We start from the raw sequence: 25,691 nt of genomic DNA on the forward strand, positions 1-25,691 counted from the left end.
CAATGTGCTCTGGACAGATGAGTCAAAGGCAGAGCTATTTGGCTACAGTACCAGAAGACATGTTTGGCGAAAACCAAAGACAGCATTTGACCACAAGAACCTGATACCAACTGTAAAGCATGGCGGTGGAAATATTATGGTTTGTGGCAGCTTTCCTGCATCAGGGCCTGGGCAGCTCACCATCATAGAATCCACTATGAATTGTTCATTGTACCAGACGGTGCTTGAGGATAATGTGAGGCCATCTGTCGGTGAGTTGAAGCTCAACCGAAGGTGGACTTTGCAACATGACAATGACCCTAAACATACCAGTAAATCCACCAAGGAATGGCTGAAAAGAAAGAAATGGAGGGTTCTGGAATGGCTAAGTCAAAGCCCGGATCTAAATCCCATCGAGATGTTGTGGGGGGATTTGAAACGAGCTGTGCATGCAAGAAACCCCTCAAACATCGCACAGCTGAAAGAATTCTGTATGGAGGAGTGGGCAAAAATTTCTCCCAGTCGAAGTCAGAGACTGGTAGACAGTTATAAGAAACGCCTACTTGAGGTTGTTTCTGCCAAAGGAGGCAATACCACCTATTAGAGCCAAGGGTGTACTTACTTTTTCCACATGTGAAATTTGCATTTATGTTTATTTAAATTATACAATGGACTACAAAATGTAAATGTTTCATGATATTTGTTATATTATATCACCTTTTTCTATCAATATTGTTGAAATGAAGTTCAAATAGCTGTATGTTGAAATATGTTGAAAAAGTCAAAACCTTACATGGGGTGTACTTACTTTTTCACGTGACTATATATTGTTGCGGTTCTCTATGCCGGCCTTCTTCCCCTTATCAAGGGGGGATTAATCCCCTTGTCTTTACTGGGCCTTGGCGGAACCGAGACTTATTACGTCCCTCCCGGGCACGGTTTCGGGACTACTTTCTCGCTCGTACCTAAGTACCCGCGCTGCCCTGGGAGCGAGGAAACAAGCCTCGCACGAACCACGTGTGATGTGAGTACGCCGAGCGGACTGCGTACACATGGTCCGCGCAGTCTTACTTAGTGGAACCCGATTGGAGCGATCTTATTCATGCCACGCTTAGTCAACTGGAGAAACCACAGGAACGATCGAATCAGAAAGAAAGAACAAGGGTTTAATTATTCCTACACGTATATACAGTTCAAGGACGAAGAGACACAAAGCAATCCTTAAACAGTCTTAACTTATCCCTGGGACAACGGGCCCGTCTCACTCACACTCACACAGGGGATTGCAATGGGCAGGTGTTCCCCACGCGTCGATGTCGTTGTCCAGAGACGGCCTCTGTCCGGCTCTCCACGGTCCCCGGCACGTCCCGCCAAGATGGTGGCAGGCGAAGGCAGGGACTCGTGGCGTGTCTCTCGTACACAGGGATGATCGGGGCGAAACGGTAGAGGGCGGACTTTAGCGTGGCTGGCGGTTACTCAGCCTCGTTCACTCGCGCGGCTGAAATGCGCTATTTCGTTATAAACGCGCCTGGCTGCGCCTGCGTATATGTATCGACCAACTCCTCTTCTTCAATACACTTGGTGTTGGTTAGCGCGTGCGTTCTCGTGCAATGGTCAAGTTCAGCAGGCAGTACAACGCGAGTCCTTTTATCTCTCTCCCTCGCAGCAAGTCAAGTCCTCTTAGCCCTCCGATGCAAGTCCTGTCGAGGGCTTGTTTTATAGCTACGCCCCCCGAACCTTCTGGAACTCACCAGACTCTTCTCACCACCCCCTCTGACGCCACGCCGCCGCCACCACCCTCGGGCTCTGATTGGCGGCTCGTGCTTACCATCATTGCTTCTGCCGCTCCACCTCAACTCCGCCCCGATTCTTCCTTGGCCTATCTCGTGTTAACTCAGCCAATGATCAGCCAATGCTTAACAAACTGGATCGAGGCTAGGGTGGTTGGGAAATCGGTGGCAAGTAGGGCCTATCCTCCTGGCCCTTACTCAACGCAGAATTAACACTGGAAGGGAACTAAGCTCACAAACATAACTATTCTATTGCGAGGCTACATGTTGCTTGTGTGACTAACTATGGGGGACAGACTTTAACCTTTATTACACTCACTTTACAGACTCAAAACCGCAACAATATATATATATATATATATATATATATATATATATATATATATATATATATATATATATATATATGTGTGTGTGTGTGTGTGTGTCGATCATATTAAAGATCCTATTAAAGATCACACGGTGTTCTTCGAGAGGTTATTGCCGACGCCCTGGCCAAATTCCTTCCCTGAGTCAGAGTGGAGCCCTGGCCAGGATTGTAGCCTCGCAACTGCTTCGGCAGCACCAACACTCACTCTGGCATGGTATATTATGATGATGATGATGATGATGATTCTTCATTCATATGCAGCACAAGGGTGTGGGGTATCATCATTGGCTGAAGGCATGGCTGCGCCGCTGATGCAATGTTCTCTGCTGGTTCGGGCACGAATTTGGAACTTGGCCATGGTGTCGGCGATAGCTTGCCTTCTCTTTGCAAAGGATAACATGGGATTTTTAACGTCGACCGACTAATGCTGTCAGACGGGACACCTGACATCCATCCGAGGAACAGTACACACATTGATGAATCACACTGCCTCTGAAACGCCGGACTGACAGTTTATAGCTAGGTCCGGATTCAAACCCAGGCTAGACAGCTTAGAGTCGAGTGTGCCTACCTCTCGGCCATCATGTCAGCTCTACGATGGTGATGAGAACACGGTATAGATTTCTATGTACCGTTGTACCATTTAAATTGCTCAAGTGGAAGGAGAGAAAGCATTTCCACACAAATGATGTAAGCACATAATAATTTTAATGCAACAAATGCACACTGGAAAAATAAAGAAAAATATAAAATAAAATAATTAATAGAGAAGGGAAAATAAATATTGGGTCTTTTCTTACAATATACCTGCTCGAGTATATACACGGGTATATACCTGCTCGAGCCAGTATTCCTGACTGCAGATGAATCCAGATCTTACCTTTAATGATTAAACTCTTATAAGTGTGTACCTATAATTTGTATGTCCCCTTTCTAGAATTTTTTCCTTTTAACGATGGAAAAAGTTTTTGTTGGCATGCGAAAAATTGACGTTTATCAATACTTATGGATAAAATTGGAATTCTGCCAAGCCCATAAATATGTAAGTCAATCCTTAACCTTTCTGGGAACACAGCCAATTGAAAGCTCTTCCAGTACATGTGGCATAACTGAAATCTACACATTGAACTTATAATATTATGTGGCCACAAGCAGTACATGAAACCTTCAACATAAAGATTAAAGAATGTGGTCAGAGTGCAAAATATTGAACACAGTTTATGAAATTTGGGACGGCTGAACGTAAATTGGAAGGAAAGATAGCAATATGGACAAATGATGAAGACTAGGGTTGCCGGGAAATATCCTGAACGATTTATCAATATCCCGGATCTGAACCTCTGTACCACCCCCTTTTAATACTGCTATCCAGCCCCCAGTGTCATTCATCTCCACAGCATAATCTGGGGTATGTGCGGGTTCTCTGGCTCCGGTAGGCACGGATGCAGATGCCACAGGCACGATGAAGACACAACTGATCGCTAGACTTCAGGGTCTGTGCCCTCTCTTCATTCTTTTTCTCAGCTCCCTGGCTTCTCTTCCTCCTTTTCCTCTGTGCCCTTTCTGCATCCTCTACATGCATTCACACTCTTCTTTCTATTCTGCGTCTCGTGCTCTTTCACGCTATTTATCAGTGTGACCTCTTGTGATCCTACTCAGTGCCACTCAAATACTTTTTTTTATCCTTGCTTGAAGGGGAAAACAAATATGTGTCTCTTTCATACCCATGGTGGGTAATTGAAGGACGGATAAATATAGTGGGTTTATTATTATTATTAGTCCCCTACCGGTGTACACCGGAGGGGACTATAGGTTTGCACGCCGTCCCTCCGTCCGTCAGTCTGTCAGTCCGTCAGTCCGTCACGCAAAGAACAGTTTTCCGGACTTTTTTTCTAAACCCTTAATGCTAATGGTTTCAAACTTGGCACATGGTTTCCTCATGATAAGTTACAGGTCAAGTTCGAACTTCACGACGTTTCGATCATTTTTGACAAAGTTATGGCACTTTGAACTTTAGTAATTCTGATAATTCTGATGATCCTTAACTCAGTGCCATTTTAAGTTTTAATTTCCTTTAAAAACCAATTTCTCTGCAATAATTGGACCGATTGAGATAAAAATTTCACCATATGATGGACTCGGTCTGTAGAATATTTTAATGGTAATTATGACGTCACAGGTCACGTGGTTCGGTCCCATATTTTTCGTGAAAACACGAAAACCCCTTTTTCTCTGCAACGGCTTAACAGATCGAGGCCAAACTTTGCAGGCAGAATCGCATACCCATGACGAACAAATAAGTCAGCGAGCATGACGTCATGCGTCACATGGTTTCAGAGTTATGACGTTTTTAAGCATGAACCTTTAAAACCGAGCTCCTCCCTCATTTTTGATCCAATCGAGGGGAAACTTCACAGATCTGTTCAGCACTAAAATGTCCTTTTGGAATTTGCGATAGGGCACGTGGTTTGGCAGATATAGTTAATTAAACGAAAATATTTTCAAAAATGGATATCTCTTGTTTATTCTCGAGTTCTCCTCAAGCCGCACTGCGCGTCCTCAGCCTCGTCTCGCGAACGTCAACAGCGCGAAACAGCGCACGCTTTCGGGAGGGGCGGAGCCAAGCCGAGCAACATATATATACACATCGATCATTGATCGTGAACCGAAAAATATAATAAATTACTGATGGTTTCAGAGTTATGACGTTTTTAAGCATGAACCTGTAAAACTGAGCCCCTCCCTCATTTTTGATCCAATCGAGGGGAAACTTCACAAATCTGTTCAGCATGTCAGTCTACTAAAATGTCCTTTTGGAATTTGCGATAGGGCACGTGGTTTGGGCAGATATCGTTAATTGAACGAAAATATTTTTTAAAAATGGATATCTCTTGAATCGCAAGTACCTCAGACCGTGAGTTGGTAATAATTTATATAATTCACACAGTGCAATACGTGCAGGCCGCTCCACGGAGCGACCTTGGGGGCTTATCAACGAGGCGAGGCGTGACACACATGTGTCTCAGCATACCTCAGATCAAATTTGAAAACCAGCATCAACCGTGCATAAATTTGCATATTCGATCATTTTTGACAAAGTTATGGCACTCTGAACTTTGGTAGGGGACATGTATTTCAGCGCAATACTCAGAATGCTTGTTGTTATTATTATTATTATTATTATTAGTGGGAAATGCTTACACATGTAAGCAATAATGAACCGTTCTTCGTATGTAGGTACATAATAAATAGAAGCTGTATGATTTTGGCAAGCATCACCGACCTGCTGCTATATATAAATTGTTTTTTTTTTTTAATTCTTTTTATGGACGGTTTTACAGTTTTTTTTTTTACTTTACCAAAATTTATATGAAGGTTTTTATTTCACAGTTTATAGTTATAGAAATGATAATTTTCAAATGCTCGACATCGATTAAGGTTTTTTTTGTTTTTTTTTACATACTCATTTACGGTTTTTACATTAATTTTCACTTACGGACACTTTCCAATGGTTCTGTGGTTGTTCCCGGTGTACCAGCTTCAATGGCCATCGGCACGCCAAATTTCGGCTTTCTACAATACCTGGAAGATCCCGAACATCAATATCAGTCAGACAGTGAGAGAGTCGGTGGATAAAATGAGGTGTATATATATATATATATACAGCAACACCCCGTTTTACGCCATTTCGACCTACGTCAAATCCGACTTTACGCCACTCTTCTGCAGTAAATTTCAGTTCAGCGAACGTCATTATGTGCGACTTTACGTCACTCCGACATCATAATAGGAGGACGTGAAAAAAAAATATTTAAAATAAATAAAATAGTACATAAAAATTAACAATAAAATAAGCTAAAAAAACAATTTAAAATACATTAAAAAGCACATTAAAATATAAAAGAAATGTACGTATACGTATACGCCTACCTCTTTGGCAAGCAAGTTGTGTGCGCAGCACCACACTTCACTGGTGACCCTGATTGGGTCAGCAGTTGCTGACCACCGAACGCGCCATGGCCAACAACGCTGTCGCGGTAAAACTCCCATAGTTTTGGGAAGCACAGGCCGATGTGTGGTTCGTGCAGGCCGAAGCGCAATTCCAGCTTCGAGGCATAACGGCGGACGAGACCCGTTACTACCACGTGGTCGCCGCCATCGGGCCCGGCACTGCCGCCCGAGTCGTGTCCATCCTGCAGCGGCGACCGACCACAAGTACGGGGCGATCAAACGTCTCCTCATCGCCACGTTCGGCCTCACTGAGATCGAACGGGCCGACCGCCTCCTGGACCTTCCCGAACTCGGCGACACATGACCATCTGTGCGGATGGATTATATGCTGTTGTTGCTCGGTGACCAAGCCCCGGATTTTTTATTTCGGGCGCTTTTCCTACGCCAGCTACCGCTACAGGTACGCCTCGCGCTGGCCGGTTCCAACATAAGGGAACCCCGCGCCCTGGCCGTAGAGGCCGACAAGTTCTTCGCGGCTTGCGACACGCGGGCGAGTTACGGTGCGGCCGTCGTGGTTCCCGAGGCAGATGCTACAGCGTCCCTCGTGGCGGCTGCCGCGCCCCGACCACCACCACCACCACCACCGCCGCCGAGAAAACCGCCGCCGCAAGCCTGGTGCTATTTCCACGCCAGGTTCGGCCACAAGGCTAAGAAGTGTTGCCCGCCGTGCTCGTTTGGCAGGTCGGGAAACGACCAAGCCGGCGCTCGGTAGCGGCCCTGAGCGTCGGCCATTTCGGCAGCATCCTCTTTATCACGGACACCTTGTCCGGGCGCCGTTTCCTCTGCGATACAGGAGCGCAGGTAAGCGTCATCCCAGCCTACACGTCCGACAAGCGGGCCGGGGCCCCGCGTTGCTTGCCGCCAATGGTACACCCATCTGCACGTTCGGGAAGCGCTGCCTCTCCCTGCGGTTCTGAGGGCAGTGCTTTCAATGGTCGTTCGTGACCGCTAGCGTGCCCATGGCATTGCTCGGTGCGGACTTCCTATGTGCGTACGGATTGTTGGTCGACGTAAAGCGCAGACGGCTTGTCCAGGCTGAAACCTTTAGCTCGCTCGCTTGTTCGCTAAGCAGCTCGTTGAGCGGCTCACCGAGCAGCTTGCCAAGCGGCTTGCTGGACGGTTCCGTCCCGGCGAGTTTGGTTTGTACGCTTCCGGCAGCGGACGACTTAACCCGCCTCCTTGCCAGTTTCCCGGCCCTCACGCGGCCCACCTTCTCAGCGGTGGCCGTTAAACATGGGGTGGAGCATCACATCCCCACGGTCGGGCCGCGGGTCTATGCCCGGGCACGCTGGCTCGAGCCCACGAAGCTCGCGGTGGCGAAAGCGGAGTTCGCCACGCTGGAGCGGCTGGGGATCGTGCGGCGCTCCAACAGCGCGTGGGCTTCCCCGCTGCACATCGTGCCGAAGCCCGGCGGGGGATGGCGGCCGTGCGGGGACTACCCCCGGCTCAACGATGCCACCACCCCCGACCGCTACCCGGTCCCACACATTCAGGACTTTTCCGCCCGGTAGGCCAACACGACCGTGTTTTCGAAGGTGGACCTCATCCGGGGCTACCATCAGGTCCCCGTCCAACCGGACGACGTCCCGAAGACGGCCGTCATCACCCCTTTCGGCCTCTTCGAATTTCTAAGGATGCCCTTCGGGTTGAAGAATGCGGCTCAGGCGTTCCAGCGGCTTATGGGTAGCGTCTTGCGCGACTTACCTTTCCTGTTCGTCGACCTGGACGACATCCTAGTCGCGAGCACGTCCCAGGAGGAGCACCTGCTCCACCTCTGCACGCTTTTCGAACGCCTGGGCCAGCATGGCCTAATCATCAACCCTGCCAAGTGCAGGGTGTCACCACCATCGACATCTTGGGGCACCGCATCACCGAGCACGGGGCCGTCCCTTTACCGACCAAGGTGGAGGCGGTCAGGGATTTCCCGCGGCCCCGGACGATCAAGGGGCTCCAGGAGTTCCTGGGCATGGTAAACTTTTACCACCGCTTCGTGCCCCACGTCGCCCAGCTCCTCCGCCCCTTGCACGAGGCCCTCCGGGGCAAGCCGGGCGAAGGTGACATCGCATGGTCGGAGCCGATGGCCGAGGCGTTCGCGGGCGCAAAGCTGGCTCTGGCTGACGCCACCATGCTGGCGCACACGGCGCCCGACGCACCGATCGCCCTCACCACCGACGCGTCGGATTACGCGGTGGGCGCGGTGCACGAGCAATGGGTGCGTGGTGCTTGGCAACCGCTGGCATTTTTCAGCCGGCAGCTTCGCCCGCACGAACGCCGGTACAGCACCTTCGACCGCGAGTTGCTCGGACTCCACCTGGCGGTCCGACACTTCCGCCATCTGCTGGAGGGCCGCCCGTTCATGGCCTTTGTTGACCACAAGCCCCTTGTGTTCGCGATGGCCAAGGTTGCTGAGCCATGGTCGGCACGGGAGCAGCGCCACCTCTCTGCCGTGTCCGAGTACACGACGGACATCCGTCACGTGGCGGGTAAGGACAACCCGGTGGCGGATTGCCTTTCCCGGTCCGTCGTGCACGCGGTCCACCTCGGGGTCGACTATGCCCGGATGGCGGAGGCCCAGACCGCCGATCCCGGCGTCCAGGCCTTGCGGACCGCCCTTCACGGGCCTCCACATCACCGAGGTGCCGTTCGACGCCGCGGGCACGGCCCTCCTATGCGACGTCTCCCTCGGCCGGCCTCGCCCCATCGTGCCCGCTGGCTGGCAGCGCCCGGTGTTCGACGCCATCCACTGCCTGTCCCACCCTGGCGCGAGGGCATCCCAGAAACTCGTCGGGGCAAAGTTCGTCTGGCATGGCCTCCGGAAGGACGTCCGCGACTGGGCCAGGACGTGCCTCGCGTGCCAGCGCGCAAAGGTCCACCGCCACACCCAGGCACCGTTGGCCCCGTTTACGGTGTCCGAGCGGCAGTTCGACCATGTGCACGTCGACTTGGTGGGACCTCTGCCCCCCTCGCGAGGGTTCACCCACCTCCTCACCATGGTCGACCGCACTACACAGTGGCCGGAGGCCGTCCCATTGGCGGCGACGTCTGCGGCTGAGGTGGCCCAAGCCTTTATCGCCACTTGGGTTGCCCCATTCGGTGCCCCCTCGGACATCTCGTCCGATCGCGGCCCCCAGTTCACCTCGGAGCTCTGGGCCGCGGTGGCGCAAGGACTCGGGGTGAAGCTACACCACACCACGGCCTACCACCCCCAGGCCAATGGCCTGTGCGAGCGCTTTCATCGCTCCATGAAGGCCTCGCTCCGGGCCAGCCTCTGCGACGGCCGCTGGGTCGACAGACTCCCGTGGGTCCTGCTGGGCCTCAGGATGGCGCCCAAGGACGACCTGCACACGTCCTCGGTGGAGCTGGTCTTCGGGCAACCACTGCGGGTGCCGGGTGAATTTATCCCCGACTCCACGGCTCCTTGGTCCACGGCACAACAGCGCTCCGCCCTTCAGGAGACCGCCCAGAGGTTCGCCCCGGTGCCAACGGCACACCACGGTTGCCCGCCTTCCCACGTCGCCCCGGAGCTTCGCACGGCAAAGTACGTGTTCATCCGGCACGATGCCCACCGGGCACCGCTGCGGCCCCCGTACGATGGGCCCTTCCGCGTGTTGGAGTCCGGGGACAAGTTTTTCACGGTTGACATCGGCGGTGCCCCGGATCACATTTCCGTGGACCGCCTCAAGCCGGCCCACCTCGATCCGGACCACCCCCCGCCAGCAACTCTGCCTCCGCGTCGAGGCCGCCCCCCGGCGGTCGGACCCCCGGCACCCCCCGCCAGCAGCTCTGCCTCCGCGTCAAGGCCGCCTCCCGGCGGTCGGACCCCCGGCGCCCCCCAGCCCTGCCGTCCCGCCACCCCCCAGACCGGCACCCATCGCCAGGGGGCGTTTCGGCCGGGTCATCCGGCTTCCCCGCAAACTCACCCTTCAGGTGCGCGGGAATTCTGGGGGGCGGGGAGGGGCGCGTGTGGCGGACACAAGCAAGGTACACGAATTCAGCGCACCAGCAGGTGGCGCGAACGTCCAGGCGGGGAACTTGAATGCATGCCCCGCCTATCGACCGACCGGCCACGCCCGGGGACGAGGCGTGGCCTCGGCATATATGCGGGCTCTAAGCTCGGGCCCGCTCAGTGCTGCAGTTCGAGCTTTCGTAATAATGACTCTTGGTTTTATCAAACGCGTTGTGGCCTACCTCTTTGGCAAGCAAGTTGTGTGCGCAGCACCACACTTCAATATCACATTTTATAAACAATTGAAGTAGAAAAAAAAAATTCCCCCAAAAAAATTCCCCCCCCCAAAAAATAAAGATAGGAAAATTTTTCAAAAAAAATACCCTTAGGACATACCGACGGGAGAGATATGTGCATACCAGAAGTTTGGTACGATTTCACAAAAGTTTGAGAAAGTAGTTCAGTGACAAGACAACACAACACAGGACAGACGCTGCACAGATACCGTATATATATAGATTTCACTGCAACGTTTTACCTGTCCATGAAACTTGTTACCTCCCCTCCCCCCCCCCCCCTTCCTACCCCATACAAGTAAGCAGGGGCCCTCAAACCCCCCTCCCCCCCCCCCCCACCTCCTTTTTCAATGTATGTTGCAATACGTACATCTTGTCAGGACTTGTCATTCTCATTTGTCTGGCATGCTTGTGCGGAATGATGCCTTTTGGTCAATGTTGTATGTGATGTTTTGTCCTCGAGGGATTTTATAGTAATCCTTGTTAATTGAATTTGTGAGGGAAGTTCATGGTATTCAAAATATTCATGCTTGCTGCTCTCGGATTAACCATTCTGGCTGGGTTGGCTTTACTACAAACAGCCTGCTCATAGAAAGTAAATTTTTTGTCAAATTTTCATTCCAAAATGGGTCTATTTTTTTCTCAGTAGGTGGACCATTGATTTCCCAGAGGCAGCACACTTACTTTTGAGCTGCCTCATCTGGTTTTAATTCCCAATCCAAAGGAGGACAAAGTGTCACATTGGTGCTTCACAGGCAGGGCATTGTGTAACAAAAGGTGTTCTTCCTTGGGTTGATGTCAAGCTGGATGTCCCATCTACTGGCATTATTTGTGGACATTAAAGATCCTCTGGTGTGTTTTGTGAAGAGGACCTGATTTACCTTCGCTAAAGTCCTGTTGCTTTCTGTTGGACAGCAGGCCTGGTCAGCCAGTTTGTGGAAGTCTTCGTTTGGAAGCTTTCACCGGTGGACCCCACAAGCAGTTGGGAATAATTGGGGCTGTTTTAGCAGTAATAGTAGCACGAGATCCACCATTGATTTCCCAAAAATATATCAAAAGATCACAGTTATTTCAAATATATTTGATGCTCACAGGAAGGTGAAAATATCATTGAACAGATCTTGTGTTATCAGATATTCATTCATCTGCACTCTCACCTTTGGTCCCACCACATTACCTCCTATGTTTGTGCAATAGTGTGTGCTTATCTACTGGTGTGTGCTTATCTAGGTGAGGATGACTGAAGGATTGCCTCTTCCCTTCAGTTGCATGATAATTTATTTGGCCAAAACAAGCTTATGTGCTAGCAAAATGGGTGGAACAACAACATGTTTTCCATACAAAGTGGAATCCATGGCACTGAAGGGATTCCCATCCAAACATTGCAGAAAAAATGTGCTCATTTCAACCCAATGGGACTTCCTGCATGGGACAAAAATATATATGGCCAATAAAATGTCTGCGGCTCTGGGCAAACTAAACAAACACGAAAGTGCTCATGTGCAAACTTTACATCATATTAAAAGAAGGCCTCTGGCGTTGGGCTTGTATTGAAACACACAGGTAAAGTGAAACTGGTGGTCTATGGTCGAGTCCATAGAAAGGTACCACTGACATTAAAAGACATTGCGATGGTCGAAGACAAAATCTTGAAGTAGCACTGGCGATGACTGGGCAGTCCTTTTCAGCTATACATTCCCTACCTAAAATTGTCAATTGCATTTAAAATGTACCGGTAGCTTGAATACAAGGTAGTTAGTTACCCATTTATGCACAACTATCGGGGATGCCTCTTCGTGGTGGTTGTACCTCCCAATGCAAGTCGGAGGCCAAATCTTCCCCATTCTTCCCGACTGCCTGGATTTGTCAGGGCAGCGCAGTCACGGTCAGTGTGCTCTCGGTCTCTACGGACCGGCTCTTTCCCTCTTCCCTCTTCTCTCTCTTGCTCTCTCTCTCTCTCTCTGACTAGTGTCCTTCCTCCCTGGGACGGGGGACAGGGCCACAATCACGAAGTCAGGGCCACAAACAATCGTGGCCCTGACTTCGTGAAGGCGGGGTACACCATTCTGGATCTGGGGAATCTCTGGGTCGCTCCTGCCAGATCGATTGGCTGTCTCCTTGCCATGGGCTTGTTCGAGATAACTGTCTGGGGCTATACAACAACAACAACAACAACAACAACCCATTTTATAATCGGCATACTGCTGCTGGACAGTCACCCAACTCCAGCCAAAAACAAACTGACAAGAACGAGTCTTATGAGAAACAGCACATTGCAGTGTGGAACATTGAAACTCTTTCAGAGAGAAAAGGTGTAGATAGATGCAAATGACATTCAGCACCATTTACCTACCAATTTAGCCAGGTACTAAATTCCGTTGCAAAATAATCTCGTATGAGAGGCCTATTTGGCATTACCTTCCAAGCAATCCCATCCATATACTGTATTCATTGGTGGCATTGCTTTTAATGTCCTTGCCATTAATTGAATTGAATTTTGTAGAAAAATGGTGCTTGTGTGAGGTGTGTTCAAATATGAAGGTCTTCTAGTTCATGAGGCCTGATTGCTTGAAGGTAAACTGAATGACAGTTACAAGCATTGTTTATGGATGGTTCCCCATGAGACGTCTTTAATACGTGACAACAGCTTACATCATGTGGTGTGTCATTGGCAGCATTGTACATGCAGTCTGTACTTGCACACTGGAAAACATATTCACCATACACCAGCAGGTTGAAGTGTGCACATAGTCGACCATGGACATGAAAAACATTTGTAGTTGCTTGGTGTGGAAGTTTAAAGGGGGGGGGGGTGTGAAAGTGGCAAAATTGAGCTTCGTTCGAGATGACCTCGACCTAGTCGTTTACTGAACAACATTCAGCTTTGGGAAGAACTGGTATTGAGAAATCCCAGAATAATCGTGATCTTCTTCAATTCCTCTCGTGTTTTTTTGTGTAAGATGTGTGAAGACATCTTCTTCAATGGTATATGACCAATTCCTCATGTTTAACTCTCACCCATGCGTTGCGACGGCTTCCGTGTGGCTGTGTCTGTACTTGCTGGGCGCTGTGCTTGCATCAGGACATGGCTTGATGAACGAGCTGATGAAGGTCCAATATGTGGCCCCAACAAGGTGGGAGCGGAGCGCCGGATCTTGTGCTTTGAGCAGAACTCAGGCTGGAGCATGCGCTCCGTCGTATCCTACGATGTGGTCGAGAGAAGAGTGCGCTTCTTGGAAGAGAAGAAGAGCATCATCCCGTGCAAGAGGTTTTATGAGTACATCAAGCTGTATGCTAATGGTGTTCAGTACAAGATTGAACAGATGAGCAAGGCCTCCAAGAAGAGCCCTTTGAGTGAGCTTTGTGACCCATTTGACATCACAGCAAACTCCACCTTTGAGGATGACTCCATAATTGGTGGGACTGGAGATCAGCTTTTGGCTCGGGAGTGGTCTGACCGGAAGCCATCACATATGTTTGAGTGATGGATTGGCGTTTACACGGTGAAGGACTGCTTCCTTGTCCAAGAGACCGATGTCAAGAAATACAATGTCGCATTTTCAACTTGTTTCTTTGATATCAAGTTGGGAATAAAGGATCCATAGGTTTTCGTATCACCATCCGGATGTGAAGCGACAACGCCCATGGAATTTTCTCAGTGCTAAGATATTGAGACTTCTTGAATCTTCCAAGTGACAGTCTTTATCCACTCGTTGTTCGTCACTGTTCCATCACCATTCTCACAATCTCGCTGAAACGGAAATGCTGTATTCTGTAACACTTTTTCTCCTGTTTAAAGGCAATGCTCGAGTAAGTTCAGCTTGTAATTAATTCTGTATTCCTCTTGTCCAACCCATGGATTTTCTCCTGCCCCCCATTCTCCCCATACCCATTGTTTGTCCAAAGTTTCCCTCTGTCTTGGCCTTCGACTCTGCTGTTGTTTCCACCATCTCTCTGCTGTTCCTTTTGCATCCTGTTTTTATCTGTTATGTTCTGATCTGTTCAATGCACTAGCTCTTCCTCGAGCTTCAATTATGTATACAAAAATAAATAAATAAGGGTGGAAGAAGTCACAATGGTGTCAGGCATGTATATACGATTTTGCACACTGATCTCAGATTGTCAGAAGTGTGTGTGTGCTGAGTGCTGCAATTGCTTACAGATGACCAATAATATATTAGGCCGAAAAAATCTATTGCTGGTCTCTGGTCAAACCAAAGTTCCAGCATTGATGCGGTGATGCGTTTTTTTTTTTTTTTTTTCTTTTTTGAAAAGTATGGATTGCACATATAGAGGTTTTTTTGTGTCCTCATGCCTTGCGGTCCTCATCTGCCGTGGCGCCGTCCAGAGAGAAATGAAAGAAAGCCAATGGGACAGGTCGGCCTTTTTGTAAATAATGAACACAAGCTTAAGTTACTTTAAAATGTATTTATTTTGAAAATCATTAAGTTCTTCAAGTATATTATATTTATAGATTGCCATTTCGTTCTCGAGATCGCCTCGCCGTACCGTCAAACATTCCAATGCGTCGATCGCGTCAACACTGCGCATGTGCAAGTGGTCTAACAGGCCGATGGTCTCCCACGATCTCTTCTCCCAGTCCACCAGATTATCACAGACACTTACAACTTCATGACAAACGAGATAGGATCCAGGCCTAACTAACGAGACCACCCGCAGCTCTCTAGGCCTTCTGGTTGCTTCACACGAACCCGACAAAGAACGTCTTCGTTTCAATAAATTACAATATCCAGCCGATTGGATTCATGACGTCACGGCACACAACACTACTCATATCTTTGGAACGGCTGGTTGGATTTGGACAAACTAAACGTAATTTGTAGGGGAGAACCGTGCGCTAACGTCGATGCCAATGGCGACCCTCACAGGCCCGTATTTCCCGAGATAGCGTGCCGGCCTGGCAACAACAGGCACGCGCTGTTGTAGGTACCGTTGGAAGAAAAAATAATTGTTGACGCGCAGGGTCAAAATCGATGCACGCGCTGACCAGAGACCGGAAATATATTTTTCTCGGCCTTAGTGATCTTTATATATTGGGATATTGTTGATTGATTAACACTGATGCCATTCTCAGACCACGAGCCTTGCAGATCTTTCAAAGTCATTGTTGGATTTATAGTTACAGCCCAAACCCCTTTCCTGCTTGTCCAGCTGCTGAGTTTGAATTGGCGACCTGATCTGGCTAAAGTCTGTGTGTTATGATACGTCTTATCTATCTATAATTCCAGTAATCTCTGTGTGTCTGTGTGTCTGTGTGTTTGTGTGTTTGTGTGTTTGTGTGTTTGTCTGTGACCGCTGTTTCTCGACAACCACGGGTCCGATATACTTGAAACTTGCCAGGTATATTGCTGGGGACCCGAGGATGTGCCTTTTCAAGGTTTCATATTAATCGGACAAGTAGTTACCGAGCTATGGCGATTTCTTTACCAAACTCCGCAAGCCGTTCGCTTTGGACCAAACCATTTCATGTAAATAGAGGGGGGGGGGGGGGGTTCTGTGGTCGTTGCGAATGGACCAAACCATTCATGTAAATAGAGGGGGGGGGGGTTCTGTGGTCGTTACTGCCACGTGGTTTCAAAGTTTTTTTTTTGTTGTTGGTGTTTGCACGCATGTTTTTTTTGCACCCACGCACGGGCACGCCCTAGGATGTTTACACACACACACACCCCTACACAAACTTTTTTTTTTTTTTTTTTTTGGCAAGGAACGGGCACCCACGTACGGGCACGTCCTAGTACTTCTTAATTATGGATTTCACGGCACTCAAAGCGATAATGAGTGACTTTGAAATCTTCTTATAATCCTCTCCTGAACGGTGCTTCTCCACCACTTTATGTCTGACTTCCTTGGAAAGTTCCTTGGTCTTCATGTTTGCCTTGTTGGTTGACCAAGTGAATTGCATCTTAAAACTCCTTAGATACGTGGGGGAGATTAATTTTTAAGTTAAACCACTGATTACATACAGGTGAAACCTATTACACTTATTTTGTAATCTTTCAAACAAATAATTTGCTCCTGAAGTGATTTTATGTTAATTTGGCAAAGGGTTTGAACACTTACACAACTGAGAATTACCTGATTTTCATTGTTAATCTAAGTTTTTCACATTTCAAATGCTTTTTTTTTTTAGCTTTATCAGTTTGGAGTAGTTGGTGAAGACTCTATAAATCAAGTTTGATTCGAAAGCATCTTGAAACAAGCTCAAGTGGTATCAAAATGTGAAAACTTTGGAGCGGGGCGGGGGAGGCCTCCTCCAGCACCTAAGTTCCTTATGTGTAAATTCAAGTTCCACCCTCAGCAAGTACTTTTGCAATGGAATCCATGTTTGTTCTCATATGATCAATAGTGGTGAGAGGACGCAAATCCTCTCAATAATTTGAGATAGTCATCAAGAATGCACCTGCATGTCTTGAATGTTTTGACGAACCAATTTCAGTCCTCTGTAAGGATGAAGGTCTTCCTCAAACATGTACCATTGTTTTATATTCACTGCAATTCTTTTCCGCTGTACTCCAACAAATTTTTACTTTTCATCGTTCCTTCTAAATATTTGTCTCTTCGTCTAACTATGCATGGCTCTTGCTTTGATGATCAATCTTTTCTGTCTACTTTATAAGATACTATGTTTACCTCCACCACCAAAGGTGGATGGAGGTTATGTTTTCAACCCTGTCTGTCTGTTTGTGAACAAAATATCTCAAAACGTTGTGGACGGATTCGGACGAAGTTTTGCAGAGATGTAGCATATGTGACAAGGACGAAATGATTCGATTTTGGTGAAGATCCGGATTCGGATCCGGCTGCTATAATTTTTTAAGTGATCCTTCACCATTGAGAGATCGGGCCAAAAACTATACATGGCAGGATATCTCAAAAAGTTGTGGACGGATTTGGACGAAACTTGGTGAACCGGTTGTGTGTGTGACAATGACGATTCGATTCGATTCGATTCGATTTTGGTGAAGATCTGAATATGGATTCAGATATGAGAATTTTTTAAAAGTGATTCTTCACCATTGGGAGATCGGACTAAAAACGATACATAACAGGATATCTCAAAAAGTTATGGATGGATTTGGACGAAACTTGTTGGACAGGTTGTGTGTGTGTTACAAGGAAGAATCGATTCAATTTTGGTGAAGATCCGGATCCAGATCTGGCTAGTAGAAGTTTATAAGTGATTTTTCACCATTGATTAATATGGCAAACCAGGTGGAGGTATGTCTTGGAATCACTCTCTACTGAGTGCCGTTCTAGTTCATGCTGATGTCATTATTGATATTCCGCATTGTTAGTATAAAGTAGTACTGTACATCATTTTTCAGACAAAGGCGGAGTGATTTTCCAAGTGTCCAAATATTGTCCATCCTGCTATCTTTGGCATGTCTCTTTTCTTCTTCAAAGTAATCTATATCCCTTTTTATGAGTTGGCCAAATGAAATGTGATTCCTGATATGTTCAATTTTCCAGCGATTAATTTTAAATGCTTGCTTTTTTTGTACAGCGGTTTAAAATGATTTTTGCCTTTATCATATTCATTTGTTGTCCGATTTTCTGACTACAAAGTCACCTCTTCCATCACGATTGTTTGTTCGTCAGTGTTGTTTGACATTCAAACAATGTCTTAGAATCACTGGTGTTTTTTGCTGTCAACTTTTATTCCATTATTTTCCCACTGAAAGATTCCTTGAAGGCATGAATTGGACAATTTTGGTGAAATTGTCACCTTGTCTGGTGTCTCTTTCAATTTTGATCATGCAACTATTTTGAAGCAGTTTCAAGGTCGCTATTCCATCATTCTGGACTTCACTTGATAATGTTTATATATCTGGAGTTGAAGTTTAGGCGATTTAAAGGTACTAGGGCATGCCCGTACTATATATATATCTAAAATTATATCCCCCCCCCCCCTCTATTTACATGAAATGGTTTGGTCCATTCGCAAAGCCAAAGCGAACGGCTTGCGAGTACGGTGACAATCCCCCCCCTCTATTTACATGAAATGGTTTGGTCCAAAGCGAACGGCTTGCGAGTACGGTGACAATCCCCCCCCTCTATTTACATGAAATGGTTTGGTCCAAAGCGAACGGCTTGCGAGTACGGTGACAATCCCCCCCCCCCTCTATTTACATGAAATGGTTTGGTCCAAAGCTAACGGCTTGCGGAGTTTGGTAAATAAATCGCCATAGCGTGCACAAACGCGCAGGAAAGCGAAAGAATCGCAAATTAGTTTTAATTAGTTTTAAAACATAGTTTAACGCCCGAGCGAGTTTAACGCAATCGCATCGCAAAGCGAAAGAATCGCAAATTAGTTTTAATTAGTTTTAAAACATAGTTTAATGCCAACATAGCGCCAACATAGTTTGCCGACGGGAAATAAATGAATACGCTCTCAAATGTGCCGTCCGAGGCAGAGTCTGTTCGCCACGTTCGGCACACGTGATAGCTCGCTGCTCTCTGATTGGTTGAATCGTTTTTTGGACATAGCTCGGTAACTACTTCTCCGATTAATATGAAACCTTGAAAAGGCACATCCTCGGGTCCCCAGCAATATACCTGGCAAGTTTCAAGTATATCGGACCGGTAGTTGTCGAGAAACAGCGGTCGCATACACACACACACAGACACACACACAGAGATTACTGGAATTATAGATAGATTATGATGGCATTTGTTTCCACAGTGTAAAGCTTCCCGTATCCTCAACCATACTTTTCTTTTTACCTCCATTAACTCTACCAAAACCAACTCTCTTACTTACACGCTATTATGCTTTCTCCCTCATTGCCTTGCTTATTACGTCCAACTGTTGCCCCAATATCTGACTGTTATTTCATTCCCTCTATTTATTGAGCCTCGATATTGCACAATTAAGAAAAGGCTTTTCATAATAAATGCTTGGTATAGTAGCAATTTATGTTTTCCTAATTGTTCCAGAAGCTGATTTATTGTTTCAAGATGAGTCAAAATTGAAGGTTTTTCAAGTAAATTGGTTGGACATGTGCGTTTGTCTGTCTGTTTGTCTGTCTGTCTGTCAATCGCCTACAGGTCACAATTTTAAGCCAATCTTCACGAAGCTTCACCAGATGATAGAGTTGGTCATAAGGAAGAAGCCTATGGATTGTTTTTAGGTCAAAGGTCAAACATCATATTGAGGTCAAATTTCTAATATTGCCATTTTTCATCCAATTGACTTGAAAATTGAACAGCATTTGCATATTGAGTCACTAAATTGGGAAGCCAACTAATTTTAGGTCAAACGGTCAAAGGTAAACTCAAGGTCAAACTTCTAAAATCATCAATTTTCATCTGAAAAATCATCAATTTTCATCCGAATTACTTGAAAATTAAACAGCTTTTGCATAGTACCTCACTGAATTGCGAAACTCTGTATGAGTATCGTGCTCTGTATGACGTCTTCTTGTTTGTTTTGTTTATATATCCTTACACCTTTTCGGTGCATTTGGCTTCTGACTCGGTTTTATTGGCTAGTGTTACAATCTGGATGGGTCGCCACTCCGACACACAATACTTGATTGAGCATGCTGGCGATAGCTCATCTACTCTTCCCAAAGGATATTTAACATCAAGCTAACTAATGCTAGCAGATCGGACACTGAGCAACAATTTACATCTGAGCAACAGCACACACCATGATGCATCAGCCTGCATTTGAAACACCAGGATGACAGTTTACAGCTGGGTCAAAATTCGAACCCAGGTGACACAGTTCAAGAGGCAAGTTTGTGTACCTCTAGGTCTAGGCTGTCCTGTCAGCCCTAATCCATTGTTGAGCATCAACTTATTAAGCCTGCTTGATTCTATGTTTATTTGTTTAGTTTAATCATGAGTCTGTCGTTGATAACCTTTGTAAGTAATTTTTTTAATATCACAGAGCAGCAAATTAGACAGTAATGCTGCAGCTCTCTATTATTTCCTTTTTATGTGGAGAGGTACCAACTTTGGGTTTTTGGGCTGCAAATTGCGAAACCGCGAATGGGGGGCTCGTGGCTCTTAGATGTTTTTTGCGTATGGCCAGCTGCTTTGTGCATGGCTGGTGAAAGTTGGGGCGCGGCATTGTTTCAATGGAAAAACGGGGAATTGTTTCCCGAATCGTGAAAATCCGCAAATAGGCGAGGAACAAACTGCGAATGGCGAGGCAAAATAACAAATCCCGAGAATGTCGACGATAATCCGCGAAGGTCGATGAAAGTCCTGGAAATGGCGATACAAAACCTGCGGCATGTCGGCAATAATCCGCGAATTTCGATGAAAATCCATGAATGCATGCATTGCCATTGTTTCAATGGGGGAAAAGGGAGACAGCTAATTGCACTAAGTAATAGATACTGTGGAGTGTTTTCATTCTCTACAATAACTCGCAGGGATGACGTGTTATGCCGCTGGTGGGATATCCCATGAAACATTGTTTACTTGTGAATGGTGGCGGGATATCACGTGAAAGCTATTAAAACGTGAAACACATGGCAGCGAACGCAGCAGGAGCACGTCATGCTCGTGGCTCGTAGATGTTTTTTTGCGTATGTCCAGCTGCTTTGTGCATGGCTGGTGAAAGATGGGTTTTATAAATGTATCAAGCTCGCCGCTCGTGAAAATGTTTTTTTTGTGCCCCCGAAGAACTGCGAATTCGTGGGATACGGCCGCGAATAGAAAAAAAGCCGCGAATTTGCAGCGCACTTTTCCGCGAATAGAGAAACAGGTCGCATTTTATCAACCGTGAATACGCGGTACCTGTGAATAGCGGAAACGCAAATAGAAAAAAAGCCGCGAATTTGCAGGACACTTTTCCGCGAATAGAGAAACAGGTCGCATTTTATCAACCGCGAATACGTGGTACCTGCGAATAGCGGAAACGCGAATAGAAAAAAAGCCGCAAATTTGCAGGACACTTTTCCACTAATAGAGAAACAGGGCGCATTTATTCAACCGCGAATACGAGGTACCTGCGAATAGCGGAAGCGCGAATAGCGGGGTCCGACTGTACCTGTATATGTACTGCTTTTGTTTTTTATTGTCCCCCGTCACACCGCAGAGCGAAAGGGGGACTATGGTTTCCCCTCCGTCCGTGTGTCCGTCCGTCTGTGCGTGCGTGCGTACGTGCGTGCGTAAACGAAGGACCGCATTCAAATTTTGTGTGTGGGTGCAACCCACGTCAAAATCCAAGATGGCCGCCACCATGTATGTCTGACGCCATGTATGTCTGAAACTTGTGAGCGGAATATTTTGAAAAATAAGCGAAGTACCAACTTCTAATCTGGTGTGTGGGTGTATCCAGGCATAAGGAAGAACGCTATTGAAAATTGGGTCGCCACGTCAAAATCCAAGATGGCCGCCGTCATGTATGTCTGAACCTTGTGAGCTGATTATCTTGAAAAATAAACGAACTACTAACGTCTGATCTGGTGTGTGGGTGTATCTACGCATAAGGAAGAACGCTATTGAAAATTGGGTCGCCACGTCAAAATCCAAGATGGCCGCCGTCATGTATGTCTGAACCTTGTGAGCTGAATATCTTGAAAAATAAACGAACTACTAACGTCTGATCTGGTGTGTGGGTGTATCGACGCATACGGGAGAACCGGAGAACGCTATTGAAAATTGGGTCGCCATGTCAAAATCCAAGAAGGCCGCCTTGCGTCTTCCACTTTGTCAACTCGCATCACCTCACTGACGGGGGACCTAGGCGTAACGCTTGTTACTAATTATTTGCTACTAATGGTGTGTACTTGTATGTTGAAAAATATAAAGTTGGTATTCCAATAACCTTTTGAACGTCTCACATCTAACTCTTTCATCTTATTCAGATGCCTTTCACCTTTTTCATGCTGTTTAATATCACTTCACTAGTTAATTGTGGGATTGATTCATTGTCCTTTGTTGTCCTTGTAATACCAGAAAATAGGAGAAAATTGCTTGTCAAGGTGATCATATAATTATTCAGCATTCGTAATGGTGTGGTCTGTCTTTTAGTGCAAAAATTCTCTCAAATTACTTTTATTATCGAAACTCTCTAACATATTACGATGTTTCCTCCCTCATTCTCTTGCTTATTATGTCCAACTGTGAGATATCTCTGTCACTTCACTCTTCTTTGAGCCTCATTTTTTGAAAAAGAAAAAAGAAAAAAAAAGGCTTTTCATAATGCAGCAATTTGTGTTTTCAAGATTTTTTTCAGAAGCTGATTTATTGTTTCATGATGTACATTTCTATTTTCTATTTCTCAGTATTAAAGTTTCCTTCATCTATTGTTGTCTTGTTCAATGCAATTTTATATTAATTTTACAGTAGACCTATTCAATTTTTTAATCAACTGTTGTGCTCTTAGTACATCTTCATTAAATTTTAGGCTATTTCTGATAGCTTGTTCTTTTAGGTACCTTTTGTTATCTCCACCAACAAGTAACAAGCTCAGACAAGCTGAGACAAGACAAGCTTGTAACAAGCTCAGAGGATAATAAGCTTGTTACATACACGCCAGGTGGGTCGACGACAACCGTTGACTACCTGATGGTGCGTAGGCGAGATAGGGGGCACCTCCGGGATCCAAAGGTGATCCCGGGGGAGGAGGCTGTTTCACAGCACCACTTGGTTGTCTGCGACATAAGGGTGAAAGGTGCGAGGAGAGCTCGGCGGGCGAAGTACCAACCGAGAATGAAGGTGTGGAGGTTGAAAGAGATGACAGTAAGGGAGGCATTAAAAGAGAAGCTGAGTAGGGTAGAGGATGATGTGGTTGAGCTTGAAAGTGGTTGGATGTCAATGAAAGCTAGTCTGTTGGGAGCCGTTGGTGAGTTATGTGGATGGACAAAAGGACCACCGAGGCACTCGGAAACATGGTGGTGGGATGATGAAGTTGGAAAGAGGATTGACTAGAAGAGGAAGAAGTTCAAGGAGTGGCAGAAGGCGAAGGGTACGGGAGCAGAAACAGCAGAGCATGAAAGTTATAAGGCAGCCAAGAAGGCTGCAAAGAAAGAGGTAGCAAAGGCGCAGGAGGCATGTAGGAAAATGTTCGGAGAACGCTTGGATTCGGAAGAGGGTCAGAGAGCGGTATTCAGGATTGCAAAGCAGATAGCGAAAGAGAGGTGTGATGTGATGGGGGTGAGTTGCTTCAAGGATGAAGTGGGACAAATCGTTGTCGACCCAGATGGAATTAAAGGAAGATGGAAAAGATGTATGGAAATGCTGCTGAATACAGAGAATGAATGGCATGGCAACATAGAGAGTAACCCAGTTTTAGGACCGGCAGAGAAGATAACTGAGAAGGAAGTTGAGGAAGTGATAAAAGCAATGAAGAGTAGAAAAGCGGGAGGGCCGACGGGAGTTGTGGGAGATATGTTGAAGGCAGCAGGAAGTTGGGGTGTGAAGAGAATGACAACAACAACAACACACAACATGCATTTTAAGGCCATTTTCCCTGCTAGAGCGGGGGTTAGCCTTGCGGTCCCCATGACAATCTTCACCATTTTGCGAATCTTCTCCATTGTGAAGAGAATGACAGAGATTTGTAATCTGGTGGTGAAAGAAGGCAGCATTCCAGTGGATTTGGAACTGAGTACCTCCGTCCCTCTATACAAGGGGAAAGGTGACCCTCTGGAGTGTGGCTCATACTGAGCGATAATGTTAATGGAGCATGGAATGAAGGTATTGGAAAGGGTGTTGGAGAGGAGGATAAGGAAGAAGGTGAAGATCGACGAAATGCAGTTCGGATTTATGCCAGGAAGAGGAACGACAGACGTGCTCTTTATTCTGAGGCAGTTGCAGGGGAAGTACATGGAGAATAGTAAGAAGTTGTTTCTTGGGTTTGTCGATCTGGAGAAACCATTCGATGGGGTTCCACGCGAAGTATTGACATGGGCATTGAGGAAGTTAGGAGTGGAGGAATGGTTGATCAGAGTAGTGATGGCAATGTACAAAAGAGCGCGCACAGCTGTAAGGACGAAGGACGGGAACAGTGGTGAGTTTGAGGTGAAGGTGGGAGTGCATCAGGGGTCGGTACTAGCCCACTACTCTTTGTTGCTGTGATGGAGTTGCTGGCTCAGAACGTAAAGGAGGGTTTACCGTGGGAGTTGTTGTATGCAGATGATCTGGTGTTGATTGCGTTAAGTATGGATGGACTGAAGGAAAAGATGAACAAGTGGAAGGAATTTATGGAGACAAAAGGTCTGAAGGTGAATATCGGAAAGACGAAGGTGATGGCAAGTGGTAAAGCATGTGGTGAGGTGGAAAGAACTGGGAAGTGGCCCTGTGCTGTGTGTAGGAAGGGTGTCGGAGTGAACACCATTCAATGTAAAATGTGCGCTGAGTCGGTTCATCCAAAATGTAGTGGTATGAGAGGGTCATTAACCAGTGTGGCAGCTACATTCAAATGTAAGGTGTGCACAGAGGGAGCTGCAGATGGAGGAAATGTTGAGTTGGATCTTGGAGACGGCGTGAAGCTGGAAGGTGTGAAAACATTTTGCTACCTTGGAGACATGCTGAATGGAGAATGTGGATCAGACTCTGCAACGGTTGCTAGAGTGAGATGTGCATGGAATAAATTTTGGGAACTGAGTGGCGTGCTGATGAGGAGGGGAGTGTCGTTGAAGCTGAAGGGAAAGGTGTATGCTGCATGTGTGAGAAGTGTTATGATTTATGGGAGCGAGACATGGGTAATGAACGTAGAGCAGCAACGAAGGCTGGAAAGGGTGGAAATGCGAATGGTTCGGTGGATGTGCGGAGTATCGTTGAGAGAGAGGAAGACTAATGATGAATTGCGAAAGATGATGGGAATAGAGCCTGTGATTGATGCTGTGAAGAGGAACAGGTTGAGATGGTTTGGTCATGTGTTGAGGAAGGATGAAAGTGACTGGTTGAGATGAGTGATGGAAATGAATGTAGAAGGAAGTAGAGGACGGGAAAGACCGAGAAAGACTTGGCTAAAGATGGTGGAACAAGAAATGCGGGCAAGGGGGTTAACATGGAGAGATGCAGAAAATAGGGCAAAATGGAGAAGATTGTCATGGGGACCGCAAGGCTAACCCTCGCTCTAGCAGGGAAAATGGCCTTAAAATGCATGTTTGTTGTTGTTGTTGTTGTTATCTCCACCACCAAAGGTGGATGAAGGTTATGTTTTCACCCCTGTCTGTTTGTCTGTTTGTGTGTGAATAGGATATCTCAAAAAGTTGTCTACAGATTCCGACAGAATTTGGTGGACAGTTGGGGTATCCTGATCTGGGTCCAATACATTTTTATGTGACTTTTCACCATTGTGAGATAAAGAA

The 25,691-nt window shown here is 46.8% G+C and overlaps 1 protein-coding gene and 1 pseudogene across 4 annotated transcripts in view; both read left to right on the forward strand.

Moving 5' to 3' along the window:
- Positions 1 to 25,691, forward strand: part of LOC137432510 (netrin receptor UNC5B-a) — a 430,308-nt gene that overhangs the window by 100,769 nt on the left and 303,848 nt on the right. The gene's annotated exons all lie outside the window — the stretch shown is intronic.
- LOC137432163 (mammalian ependymin-related protein 1 pseudogene) lies at positions 13,413 to 14,057 on the forward strand (annotated as a pseudogene).

This window comes from Myxine glutinosa, chromosome 8, assembly GCF_964187855.1.
Source record: "Myxine glutinosa chromosome 8, kmMyxGlut1.1, whole genome shotgun sequence".
Lineage (NCBI taxonomy): Eukaryota > Metazoa > Chordata > Myxini > Myxiniformes > Myxinidae > Myxine > Myxine glutinosa.